At 36.1% G+C, this 15,018-nt stretch overlaps 1 long non-coding RNA gene across 8 annotated transcripts in view; it reads right to left on the reverse strand.

The window, feature by feature from the left end:
- Nucleotides 1–15,018, reverse strand: part of LOC116414172 (uncharacterized) — a 152,360-nt gene that overhangs the window by 107,706 nt on the left and 29,636 nt on the right. For 3 of the 8 annotated variants that reach the window (XR_015294625.1, XR_015294624.1, XR_015294622.1), the window contains one exon: nucleotides 10,879–10,983. The exons of 3 other annotated variants lie outside the window; for them this stretch is intronic. This is a non-coding gene — a long non-coding RNA (uncharacterized LOC116414172). Of the gene's footprint in view, nucleotides 1–8,025; nucleotides 8,109–10,878; nucleotides 10,984–11,063; nucleotides 11,234–15,018 lie in introns of those variants that run through there. 2 more of the 8 variants (XR_015294627.1, XR_015294628.1) reach the window with 2 other exon arrangements.

The raw sequence follows: 15,018 nt of genomic DNA on the forward strand, positions 1-15,018 counted from the left end.
CTTTTAATTTTTAATTTTAACTCCACCATCTTGTTGTAAGAAATATTCCTGGACAAAATTGCGTTCGAAAGAATTCTGAAACTTTTGGGGGTTGATTATCATTGAGTAATAATTTTTAACAAAAGAATTCATATAATATTTCCAAATCCTTTAAACTGAGATTGGAATGAGAGATTTTAAAAATGATTTTTAAATATAAATTATATTACATTATTATATTATTGTTGCAAAGCCTCTAATTTGTGAAATAAGTATTAACATTCATTTGTAATAATTAAATTAAAAATGCGTTAACGATTTATTATTTTTAAGAGAAATCAAAAGAAGATAACCCGACGTTGTTTCACTAATTTATGACAGGGGTTGAATAGATCTTTCGTGAATAATATGTTTTCTATCAGATAAACTCCAGACAATCTTTGGTTCAAAGTAGTACAAGCATCAAATGTTAGTTGTATGCGATACGTGCGCATAACATATTATTTAGAAAGTTTAGAATCTTTAAATATGGCAGACGTACCATTTGCTCAGAGAATAGGAATATTATTTTTAAAGGCTAGAAAATGAGAAAGAGCGTTTTCTGATAAGAAGATTTCTCAGCACTTACTTCAAAACTATCAATGGATAGACAGATTAGCTAAAATTTAAAATTTGTATGTTTCATTTAAATAATTTTATCTTAAAAGTTTATGTATTTACATTTTCTATTTTTCAAACATGTTTTTAATTTTCTTTTTAAAAAAAGAATCTTTTTATTTTTTCAATAAAATAATTTAATGTTAATTTATGATTTAATAAAATATCATTAATATAATCCTAGATATTGTTTCATAATAATTTACTAACTTAATAATAATATAAATGTTAAATTATGAACTTCTTTTTTTATAATTTTACAATATTAAAACTTATTGTATACGTATACTTATTAGATAATGATTTGATAAAATTGATAAATCTTATCAATCTTATCTCATTTATTATTGACTTATAAAATATCACTAATAATATTATTTCAATAATTAGCAAAACTAATAAAACAAATATTACAAGATTGAAATATTCCTATAAATTAATACTATTTAAAAATTATTTCATTTTAATGTTTAAAATCACGAGCAAATAATTAAAATTTTTATTTTTGTTTATTGACGCAGTATTAAACATAACTACGTTCCATTCTCGTTTAAATTAAAACATAGAACATTAGACTACAGTCATTATTTGCAACAAAAGTTTATTTGCAATATCTCATATCGGATTAAGAAAATAAAAATGATTTATTTGTAATTATCTATTTCAAAAATCTATCTTCCCCAACTCTGCAATAGAATTCGCCGTAATAGAAAAGGAAAGGAAAAGAAAAAGACTCGTAGAGGTTACCAACACATTTGTATTGGGTCGAGCTATTCAGTCGTTGTTCCTTTTACCCGTTGGAAGTCCTTCCGCGTGATTACGGAATCTCACCTGTTGCCGGCTATTACTTCTGCCGTGGATTACGCAACAATTATTACGACAATCGATTACCATTTTATCGAGGTCATGGATTGATTCTGAAATCGATATATACTAGATAGCGGTAGAATAGCACGCGTGGATTAACCTTCCAGTCTTCCATCGATTGTTTCCATCCTCGATTCCGGGTTTAGCAATGACGAATTATATAAGTTTCACGGTGAATTAATTGATCATGATGTGAAATCATTATTAAACAATTTTTAAATATTATATGATAGATACTCTATTACACTTCATGATAGATACAATTGTCTCGATAGTTTTTACGCTTTAAAAAATTATAAAAAGAAATTAGAGTTATTTATATTAATACGCTTAATTTATTATTCGATAATTATTTAAAACGATTGTTTAAATTTTTCTCCAATAAAAATCGAGACTAATGAAAAGTGAAATGCATTCCTGCTTAAATGGAGTCAAAAGATGAAGCTTCAAAATAGATGTATTTAAAAGATAATCTGTTCAAAAAATCTTGTGTAATAATTAAATACATGTTTAAAATTACAAAGTATTTTTATCAAAAGATAATTATAGATTTATAGATGAGTTGTTCGTTTCATTTGCAAATAAGTTATTTTTAAATACATATTCGTATAATTCATACAACAGAATGTTTCTAGAAAACGAGATATATATAAACGATACATGAGGCATAAGAAGTTTTCTTCTTTTTTTTTATTAATTTTTAAATATCCGTATATCTAATAAAATGTTTTGATATTTTAAAGATTTTATCACCTTTTGTGTTACTTTTTCACTGAACTTTAAATTATATTTATCAAAATTGAATAATTACGTTTGTGAAATTATATGTATAACATTAATTAATATTTATTTAATATTGAAATTTCCACTACCATTCATCAATAAAAATTTACCTTTCGATATTATTTATTCCACAAATTTATTACCTATTTACGCGTAAATCGTTTAACAAATAATAACTTTCTCGATTGATTACTTTTAATCGATCCTCATATTATACAAGCCTTATCTAACAATCATATCGACGATAAAATTCTCAAGTATTTATTTATTTGATGATGAAAATCAATGCATTATAAGTAGAGATGATAAAATTAAATTTTTAGAATAAATAAATAAATGTTGCAAATAAACTTTTCTAAATAAATAAAAAATGTATCTACATATATATATATATATATATAAAAATATATGTATATTTAATATATATTTTAATACAAGTTCCTAGAAACACTATTTTGAATATTTCATTGAGATATAATTTTTAATCTTAACATTAAAATGTTAATTAATTATTCGAAGTTTGATTATTACATACATATTTTATTTAAAAATTAATTTATTTTTTACTTCTCTTATTAAGTATATCTCCTTTATGTAATATTTAAAAATTGTTTAATCGTTTTTATAATAAATTTGTTTCTTTCTGATTGATTGTTGAAATAACTTTTTATAAAAGTTTATGATAAATGGATTTGTTCACCATTTAATTCGGATAATCAATGTCCTGCTGTATTATATCAATTATATATCTTTAAATATGAAATATGGAATATAATCATCTCATTGCATTTCAAGTAAAAAATATTTATAAATAAATATTTTATGTACATCGAATTCGAGTATAAATGTTTTGCTCGAATGAAAATCTCTCTAATTTTCTAATACACGTATTATTTCAAACTATTATATATTTTAAATTTATCTTAGCTCTGATAAACGCGTGGCTAATGCATCGAAATGTAATTATCGATAGAGAAAAAGTATTATGAATAATATTATTATATGATACACACATGTCGGGAATCTGAATGAAAAGATATTCATAAAAATGTTCCGATTACATATTACGATTCCATCGACCGCGAGATTTCTCACTACGATAAGCATAATGACTGCTATCCATCATTCTGTAAGATGCAGCTATCATCGGTTATTCTATCGGGTAAACATGTCATTAATCTGATTCGATTGATCGATACAGTGAAGAGGCAACAACACGTGCCACAATGAATACATATTTAGAATAAGAAAGATCACCATAATTTATTTACTTGCATAATTTCAAAGAGAATTAAATATTATATAATTAAATAATTCCATGAATAAATTTTTGTAATTATATAATATTATAATTATATAAATTATGTATATTACATGTATAATTTTATTTGGTAATTTTATGCAAATATTATGCTATACGTTAAGATTTGTTTAAAATTAATAATTTTAAAGTAGGATAAATATATTTGTGTATTTCGAAATTTTATTATTTTAAGATAAAATGTTAATAAGGAATATATTACATATTAGTTTACAATAATATACTAATTTTTCAATAATAGATATAAGATAATTTTTATATGTTTTTTTTTTATAAAATATTCTATTAAATTTAATTTTTTACAGAATTTCAAATTATCTAAATAAATTCTCATCTAATGTTAAATTATCTAAAACTCTAAAAAAAAAAAATTTTTAAATAAAAATTCCATTGGAATAATTCAATCAAAGAAAAGTACAAATCCGTATATTTTAATTTTCCGCTTATATTTACCTTATTTAAGCATCATCTATCTATAGCAAAAAAATGTCGTCCATCTGTTCTGATGAAAGTTTCAGATCCCGCCAGATGTCATTAACAACGAAAGTATCGCGCTGTCAAAGAATACCACTTCTCGATTATCTTAAATTAATCCAACACCACCAATATCGCGTCATCTGTGTTCAAGATTCGATGTAATAACGATCTATTTCCGCCAACAATTAACATTATTCCCATACCAAGAGCGCTTAATCGTCAATTAAGAATCCCCGTTCAACTAAGATCAAACTGGGCTCGATTGTTTCTCCATGTCCCCTTCGATACGCACGCTATTAATCCGGTTTACGATCGATCGATCCGGATCGAGATAGTCGGTAGGAACGGCACGTGCCACGGTAAATATGGCAAATGACTCAATTGGAGCTACAGGTCGCGATGTTTGCCACGCTTTTTTATCTTTGCCCAGCATGCCGTATATATCGTGCAACGGGTGAGTCACAGCAGACATCGGTTTATACCTGGAACATTTCGTATCTTCGTATTTCCAGGTGTGTCGCAATACGAGAAACGTGAGATTTCTACTTTGAAGTTTATATCCATGCTTTTTTAATAATTTTTCTTTTCATATTCGTTTGAAAATAATTTCAGTTTTATGTTTTTATTAATCGCGTTTTTTTTTTTTTTTTTGTTTGACAAGTTGCAGCTATGAAAATGCGTACATAAACATTTCTGTGTTGTAAGTTACTTTTTATGGGGAACATTTTTTTTTTTTTTCATTTTAATTTTTTACACACATTGCTGCAAATACAAAATATAATATTTGAGAGCGATACTATTGGGAATTATTATCTCGAAGGTATTGTTTGTAAATGGACATTATTGAGAATGATTATCTGATTGTAACTCTCAATATTATATTCACAGTAGAAATAGATCTGGATAATAATTCTCGATAATTTTGTTTCTTAAATGTATTCATATATTTTTTTATTCGATACGATAATTTATTTTATATTTTAACAATTAAAACGATTAAGCTATATAATAATACGTGTTCATTTAAAGCAATTTTATAAATTTTAATAAATTTAAATAAAGATCGATGAAAATAATTATTTTAAAACATTTTAGAAAGAATTTTGCAATAAAAATAAAACTCTTTATCGTTCATCGTTAAAACATTTCATCGTTCTACATTTGGTACAAATATGTTAAAGATTCCATGACGTTGCTGTTTCGCAGACAAAATTTCGATTTATTAATCATTTCATCTTGTGTTTACTACACCTTCTACTTTCTGAATAATGAATATGTATAAAAAAAAACTGTTAATTACACTTTCCACTTTCTAAAGAATGAATATGTATATACCAAAACATTACTGAAGTACATGTTATTTAACTTTAGAACTATTAAATTTGTCAAAATGACGGATTTAAAATTTTTGCAATTATTAAAAACATGCAGATTAATTTGTCGAACGATATTTTTGTTTATAGGAAAAATAACTCGTATCTACAAGTCAAATCAATATCAATATCATTTGACTAGATATAAATTACAGAAAAAAATATCACAACAATAGTGTGATAATTACACAATAAATATTTATAATAATTTTATATTTTACAATCTCTAAAATAATGCCAAAAATACACGAAAGAAAAGCAAAATTTTCTTTCAAAACAAAATTCAACAAAGTGAAATTTCAACCAATTATTTAAAGATTACGAATCATCGAATAACTTAATTGTCGCCTTAATTCCCGTCTCTTCACCGCGAATCAAAGATTATCCTCGCAATTCGCTCCTCCTTTTTTGCCGTTTCGCGACAATTCCATTCGCAGATTAAAATGTGTCACCCCTCTATAAACGGCACCGTTCAGCACGTGCGTCTCGCATTCCCGAACTGGACTGGATTCTATAAGGTTACGCCCTTTTTGCGACGATTTGCTCAGCTTGTTGGCACGTGAACACACTTCTTGTCGCCGGCTTAGACGAGCTACCCAGTGTTGCAAGGCGCCGGATTAAACGGCTCGTTCTTTCCACCCGAGATGAAAACGTTTCACCGAACTCGATCCTAAGACTTGACGTTGAAACGTGCTCTAGGAATGCGTTCAACTAATGCGAACCAATTAGTTGAAAGTTTGATAATGAACGAACTTTATTATTTTTCTTTCTTCTCAGACAAATTTGTTTATATATTTTAATTTGCAATGCACGAATAGAGATAGTTTCTTTTTTTTTCTTATGTATATTCTTTCACAATTTATTCGATTGCAAGTATGTTTTATTTACTTATAAATAATAAACTAATAATAAAATACTTCGAAATATATTTCATTCGAATTTCACATTTTACAAGATATTTCTATTCCTTGCAAGCAACGACAAAATTCAGATAACAATCAGATACGCAACAATATAACTTTTCATTTTTGAATTGAGCACGCTTCAAATCTTGCGAAAACGATAATCAACAATGGCCAACGATTGCTAAGCACCGTTTACAACCGAAGAACATCCATCCGCGAGCAGGGCTAATTACGCACCCCCTCCCCAGTAGGGCAGCAAGCACGTCCGACGATATATGGGCGTAACGTGAAACTGATACAGCCCACAGTATTCGTGATAAATTGCGCGTAATTACAGCCGCTTATGTAAACAGACGGTAAATCGCGTGAAATCGCATCAAGGTGGAAACTAGGGGGAGGGGGTGGGGGAGGGTGGAAAGAAGGGGGTGGACACGCGGTGCTTCTTCCCCTTTAATTGATGCCGGGAGAAAGCGAGGGTTTTGAAATTGAAACGCCGAACGAGCCAGCTATAATTCACGGCTACGGCTATAATAATGTTTGCGCCGTTCTTTGCCCCAAAGCGTGTCCTCCCTCTGTACACCCGCGTGCAGCCAGCCACGTACACACGCGTGTAGGAAAAAGCCGGCCAAGCTTCGTTATCCATTCATAAATCCCATTAAAACCATTCAGAGCACCGACCTTTCTCCTTCCCTCCTTGCCGCAACAACGAGAGGGGTCAAACACGCCCTCCTGTACGTCGACACGTTTAACACCTCGCGATCCGCGCCAGGACATAATTAAGTCATTACACCGCCCGCTTTTACGCTGTTGCCCACTCCCATTTCTCTTCCGAGAGGCGAAAGCCGATTTCATTCACGAGATACGGTATCGTTTTTTCTTTTTTCTTTTGGAACGATAGTTCGTTCTTTTATTGTTTGCGCATAAACACATAGATCTAGGAATAGGGATTTAGAAGAATTTTATATTCTATAAAATGTGCGTAAAATAATGTGAGAAAAGAAGGGGTGGAAACAGAATGTGGAAACTCACGAATCGAAGTAATAGATGGAACAGAGAGCCGGTGCACGTGTCTTGCGGAAGTAGCAACAATAATGGGTCGAATAATCGGCGGTCGTCATAGCATTCGGTCAAACGCGCTTGAGCCTGGTTAAACATAGTATCAATTCGCATGGCACGCGGGCACAATTATGTCATTATCCAATGTCGATGTTTAATCTTGCCAGTTAATCGAATCGATCCGTAATCGAGTCTTTCCTCGCCCGCTTGACACCCCGCTTCCGGCTCGAGCCAAACATTCTGCGAGAAGTTCCATCGATGAAATCCCTCGCCTAATTAACGCCATCGTTGGCGGCTATTAAACGAGGAATCGAAGAAGAGAAAAAAGATAATTTTGAAAGAATTTTAATTTGCTTACCACTTCTCGATTCGCCATTTGATTATCAGTACCAGAAAAATGATCGCTTTCTTATACAGCATGACAGAATAATATCATTTTCTGACCAGAATAAGAATTAGAACAGGAATCAAAAAGATTGATAGTTAATAATAAAGTTAAACTGGTTAACAACAATTATTTTTCTTCCCTATTTAGGGGAATAGAAGGAATAGAAAAACGACGAATTTTTCAATTGTTATGAAAAACGTTGATCAAAATTTTCCTCACCTCACGTAATACCGTCTGAAATTGACTTCCGCCAGTCGCACGACAATCAAACTTATATCGCACGTGAAGAACACGATAGAACTAAAAATAGGCGAGGTTTCGATTCGGTTATAAAACATCCACTCGGAAATTCCCACATTACGGAGGCGCCGGTGATTCATCGAGGGACGAGTCAATAACACATGCGCCACGCCAAATATTTATGTTGATTCGTTACGCAATGGAACGCGATCGAGCCCACGTGGTCGAGTTCATGCGATCGTGGAAAGGAGCGAGGAGGAATAATACGGAGGAAGAAAGAGGGGGGGGGGTGGAGTGGAGTGGAGTGGGAGGGGCCAAACGACGGGACGGTTATTAATCACGCGGGCCAGCAATCAAATGTATGTAAATATAATCAAACAATGTAATGGCTGTTTCGCTCATGAAATATTTATTACGTTCGACGCGCGGCACCTGTGGCAAACGGCGTGTAATTAAGTTGTCGAACGTTCGCCAACCGTCACCGGCTTTTTCATTTCCGCCCGAGAAACTGATCCCCCGTTTCCTCCCCGCGAAACCGATATCTCGGCTAATTTGCGGCCAAGAACCGCGCGCCAATGATCGCTGCCACGATGGAATCGTTGGATCATCGTGGATGTCGATGAAATTTTATCAATCGTGTGAGTAATTAAACGTAATTAAAGATCGAAGATCAATGTCGAAGGATATTAAATCTTTCTCACTTGGAATGTTGATTGTATTGTCGTCTCGTGATCTCTTTGGATCGATGAAATAAACTTTACGTTGTATAAAAATTTTGGGCTTTATTACAAAACTTCAGAACATTGGAGCATTATTTGTTCTATAAATATCTGATGAAACAATACACTTTTCACCTGTGTTGTTATCAATTTAATCGTTCTAATATCTAAAATCGTAATATTTCATTCGATGTAATCGATCATTGTAAGCGTGCATTACAATTTTTACTTGATAAAATTAGTTTCACGAATGTCGAGGCCGAATTTACAAGAGAATTAAGTGGAATAAAATCAATTGGTATCGTCACGATAAATCTCAATAATCAATAAATAAGCGTCAACATCATCTCGTAATAATCGTCCATTCATCCTCATCTTGGATGTACCATAAATATCCAGAGATGTGTGCACTTTAAATACAAACTAGAATTCTAATTAAAACTTTGAGAAACTCATTTAACAATGTTCGACCCTAAATAATTCATAAACCACTTACGTATACAAGAGTTTCGGAATACCAATAGCGCATAGTCGTCCAAAAACAACACTCTTTCGAGCTCAACCATCTCGAAACTATATCCACACCTAAATCCACCCTAATCATCCCCACTGATCAAACGAAAAAAAAAAAAAAGAAAGAAAAACGATTCCAAGATTCATCATCCATTCTTCTGATCCAGCAAACAACCGAATTCCACATATTTCCGTCCGAGCTGTGTACACACGCGACACGTTCGATCGAGTAATCCGCAGAGACCATACACGACACAATCACGTATGCACACTATTCACATAGACACATATACACGAGTCCAATTCTCAAGGACACGAAGGCAAGGGCGTAGAGAGGCGCCTAGAGAGAGAGAAAGGGAGAGGGGGAGACAAAGCAGGACTTTTACTAGAAAACGGGGGTGAACCGTCGAACTGCAGGTGTGTCCTGGCGTTGACGTACTCGCAAAGCTCGTCGGTATACAAAAGTCGACCCATTTTCCATCCTCTCTGCTCTCGAGCCTTCCGTCCTCCTCTTCACGACCGATGCAACGTCTCTCTTCCTCACCCTCTACCCTCCCTCTAAACCGTTCTCTCTTCTCTCTCTCTCTCTCTTTTTTTTTTTTCGTTGGTTCATTCGCCTATCTACCCGCCGCTACGAGCCGTCACACTTGTTGCACGACAGAAAGGGAGAGGAAGGGGGGTTGGGGGCAACGGAGAAACCGGGTGGAAGGTGTGTAAGGGCGTGTATATAAACGACGTCCGCAACACCGCGGAACGATTGATATCGAACTGATGTTCAAGCTTGTGTACGTGTTTGCCCGCGTTTTGTAAATTGTTGGATGGCTGTTTATTGTCGAGCTTCGATCGACGATTGACGTGGAAGGGCTTTTTCTCCTTTTTAACTCGATTTTCGGATTATCCATAACCGAGGTTCGATCGTACACGTTGATTTTGCCCAAAATATTAAACACAAATTCAAATCGATTGGACTTCGATCATCGACGAATTAAGAAACGTAGCTTATATATACATTCGAATTTTTTAAACATGAGGAGAACACCAATTCCCGGGTGGCAGAATTCGGCCACGTTTGATACGTGTACCGGCATACTCGGCGTAGAAGAAACGTTTGACGGCGAAATCGAGCAACAAGAGATGCAGCACGTGCCTCTCCCGCATTACGAGCCGTGGCAGGAATGCGGTCTGCAAACATGCAGGTTAAGGGACTCAGCGAGCTCGTAAATCACTCAACGATCGTAATCGCCGGGTTCCGCGTATACACACGCTCGCTAAACACCGTGTGCCTTTCGAGGGACGTGTGTGGGGGAGCGTTTGCCGGCGTAAGAAACCACTCGGGGACCGTCCATCCGCTCGGAATTGCGGAAGGTAATGGACTACGCGTCATCGAGGGATTCTCTCCACTTTCTCGATCGCCACGTGAAACCGGTGGCTCGTTTGTCGTTTGTTCGCGCGCCACGAAATTTGCATTACTGCTCGTTGCCCGATTTTATTCTGTATGCGTGACTCTTGCAATTTTTAACATTCGAACTTGATATATTTGAGAAATTGGATGAGATAAAATTAAGATAAATATCAACTCAACAAATAAGTACTTACTTACCCCCAACAGTTCGAAAATAACGCCCTTCCTCAAAAAATCTGTCGTTTAATCCCTTCGATCGAACGCCGCATTAATCATCCATCGAGTCGCCATCTAGAATAATCTCTAAAATGATAAAAAAAAAAAAAAAAAAAACAGATTAGTTACATAAATTCTACTCAAACCACTAAACTATACATATATACATCCTCGAGAGTATTTCCCGATCCGTCCTTGAACTCGAGATCCCCAGACCAGGGATTCACGTCACGATAAAACGATCCATGAACACTCTCCCCCTCCTGGCCACCGTTCCTCACGAACGAGATCGTGAATCCATCCCGTCCGGATGGATTCGTGATGTTTACAAACGCGAGGCGGGCGGGGGGTCTGGAGACGGTAACGCGAACGGAGGGATGAGCGTTGCTAGACAAAGAGGGGAGAGGAGGGGGGAGATCCGGCAAGAGTATGTACACCGGGTCGCTAAAGAGGAGGGGTATCGTGGGAGGATGGGGCGAAGGAGCGGAAAGGCGTGCAGTTAGACGCGGAACGGAACTGGAACGGAGCAGAAATGTTATCATAAGCGTAGTGAACTTGACCCACTCCATGGAGTGGGCTCCTACAACCACCACCACCACCACCACCACGATGATATGAAGTTACGGGCCGCTCGTGCGAACCCGTAACACGATAACAGCTGTTGCATACCTCTCGATTCGCGGGACAGCAAAAGTTTCGACGATCGCGTGCACACGCGTGTCGAATGTACGTACGTATATATATATATGTATATGAATATATATATATATATATCTCGTTTTCACTCTTTCTCTTTTGCTCTCGTTTCTCTCTATTTTTTTTTCCTGTTCCACTCTTTCTCTTTCTCCGTCACGCTTTCTCCCTACCAACACGTTCACGAGACACTTGGTGGATCTATTGGATGGCAGTACGTAGCAGGGTATTCCATCCACGTCGATCGCACGGAGAAATCGCACGTGCCGACTTCGCAGGGATCGCTTCTGATACGAGGAGGGGAGAAAAAGTTGAACAGACCTGATGATCTTGCGTTGCCTAACCTGGAGACACGTGGAGACTTTAACGTTTATTGGCCTCCGGTGTGTTGGTAAGTTTGTTCGTTGTATATTATTGATGGCGGTTTGAATTATAAAAGTTGCTATTACAAATTTTATTTCGATCGTTTAAGAGGATGTCTTGATACGTAACAATTTTCTTCGCGACACGAAAGTTGTGGAAAAAGGAATTTCTAATAAAAATTGGTATTATACAATTTTGGTGGATAATCTGTGAAATTATAGTTATTATCGATACGAATCTCAGGAGAGGGGGAGGGGGGAGGGAACATAAAAGCTTCGGGAAAACTTGGGATGCAAAAGTGAAAAAGTTACATCATAGTTAATTAAAGAGTTTCTCTCTCCAGCATCTGACTTACTTAAAACAGTTACAGCGAGAAACTTTTCTTTTCTCAATGAAAGTTTCGCTTCTACTCACCACCGATGACCCACAAGTTCGAAAACTGGCCCAAGCTATCGAATACAATTATTTATTGCTACCTTCGTAACTTCGACCGTCCATTTATCTTGTTCGAAACTATTCACGCTTGCTTGCGAAGAATTCTTCCCACCCGTCACATCACTTGCAATTCCCCAACGATTCTTCTCTCGATCCCATCATCTCGAGTAATACTCGATAAAAGGGAGAAGAAAAATGTGGTGGAATTCCACGGATAAAGTGCAGCAACCTGTTCGACAGACGTGGCTAACGTCAGCAACATGACTCATCCCCCGAGAGAGAAAGAAAGCGAAAGGTGGAAGACGGATTAAGATCGTCGAACGGGTAAAAAAGTAAAAGTGAAACTGGTGGACCCAACTAGACCTCCCTCCAGGGAGGGATCCGAGACAAGACTGGAGATCTTCTTCTTTAAAGAGGAAGGGTAAAAAAAAGAAAAGAAAAAAGAAAGAAGGAAAAAAATGGTATTACTAGAGAAAAAGGACGATATCTATAATAAGACATCGATCGGTCATTAGTAACACGAGAACGATTCCCTCCAGTGTTCCTTTGCCTCTCTATTTGCCGCGTAAAGAGTCAGAAACTGCTTTATCGTGCAACGCGGCTTGACGCGCCTTTCCTTTCGTCTTATCTTTTCCCTTTCGACCACGATAAACTTGACCCAGTCAAGCAAACCGATCCGAAGAACTTGAGTTTCTCCTGCCTCGTTTCACGTGCATTTATAAGCATTCGCATTTTGTCGATACCACGACAAAAGAAGAAATCTCCCTGGTCACGAATCTTTGGGATGACGTTGCAAGAAGAGGAGTAACAAGGGGAATAGGAGATGAAGAGTCAGACTTGAAAGATGACGGTTTATCACCAGATTATGAATAATTTATGAATGATATAATTCGATAATTGAACGATTCAACGAATTGTTCCGATTTATTATTTCGTAAATAATACGGAGAAAAAATTTTATTTTATCAATAAATCAAATCAATTGTTTAAATAAAATAATATCGATATCTATACATCTATTAATTTCCAAGCAAAATTAACCTCATTTCAAACCATTTTAAACCACTTTAGAACGAATTCTAAAGAGAAGAACCGATACAGATCTCGTATTTTATCACTTCAGGATATGATCGATATAAAAACATCGATCGTAACATTAAAAAAAAAAAAAAAAAAAAGAAAGCTAGTAAAGATCGATGGTGAACATCGAAGTTCGCCATCGATGTTTACAGGCAGGTGGTGGCGATAAGCGGACCGGATTCCAGCAATGTAGCGGCATCGCGATAAGCCCTTTACCTTCTCTCCGTCTCCCTCTCTCCCTCTGCCCCTCGCTCTTTTTCCAGGACGTCCTCTCTGTCTGGTTGTCGTGCCACGAATCTGGAGCACCAGGTATCCGCTAACGAACCGTGCAAACGTGTCAGTCCGTGCACGTGCTCCCTGTACGTGCACACGTATACACGCGTGCGCACGGAAGTGCATATAAAGCATAATATATATATATATATATATACATATATACGTGTGTGCACACGCCAGTCTCGACGGTAGTTTACCTCGAACCAGGCAAGTTCACCTACATTCGCGTGGGGTGCTGGTGGGTGCAGAGGGAGAGAAGATTAAAGAGGGACACTCTCGTCCGGAGGTAGAAAGAGAACGATGCACCGAGGTGAATGAGCGGCCGACAGCGGGAGCAGGAGGAAGTGAGAGGGACGAGGAGGGTGGAGGAGGAGGGGGGAGGGGGGGGGGAATTTAAACCGGCATTCGAAACTTCGCAAACCCCTTATAGCGACCTCGCCTACCTGTTATCTCGATCAGCCATCGATCGGTGTGGTTACTAACGAAAGAACGACTTAGCCTCCTTCCCCTCTCCACCCCATCCAACGTGTTCCTCCACTCTCTTTCCGTTTCTGTTCAACGTGCTCGACGCCGAGGCCTTCCGGACCCCTTTCCGTCTCACCAACTGGGCTTGAACTTGACCCAGTGAACGAAGGAGAGCCCGGAGGAGAGGACGACCGGAATATTTCACTTCCAACCGAGTGCTGCCCCCGCCACCCCCCTTCTATGCTATGCCCTTAGGAGATATGCTCGAGGTTTATGCGCGTGGACGCGGTGGATGGGATTGGGTAAGGGAATTGGTTTGTCGTCGAGGATTGATGGAATTGTTGTAGATTTGGATTGTTGTTGATGTGTGTTTGGAATTAAAATTTAGGTATTTTTGTTCTCTCTCTCTCTCTCTCTCTCAGAGAATTTGGTGAAATTGATGAGTTTATAAGAATTGTAAAAAAAAAAAGATTAGATATTTAAAAAATTTTATTTCGTAAATTGTAATTATCTGTCGTTTATATATCTTTTAAGGATCCTTATTTTTATTATTATTATTAAATTTGTTATTTTCGTTAAAATTATCTGTTGGATGTAGTTGGCAAAAATATTTTTTCGAAAATGAAAATCAAGGAGGAGGAATGTAGGGCGTAACTAGGATGAGTGAGGTGAAAAGCATTGAAGTAGAATGAGTTAGTTTTTAACTGTGAAGAATGCTACAGTCTGTAACAGGCTGGACTATACTACTGCAAGATTTAAGAAAACTGTTTCGAGTGTTTGAATACTCTACTTTTTCTACTGTGTTCCAAC

Source organism: Apis florea, unplaced genomic scaffold (genome assembly GCF_048593485.1).
Source record: "Apis florea isolate Af1SG1 unplaced genomic scaffold, ASM4859348v1 contig_3798_pilon, whole genome shotgun sequence".
Taxonomy (NCBI): Eukaryota; Metazoa; Arthropoda; class Insecta; order Hymenoptera; family Apidae; genus Apis; species Apis florea.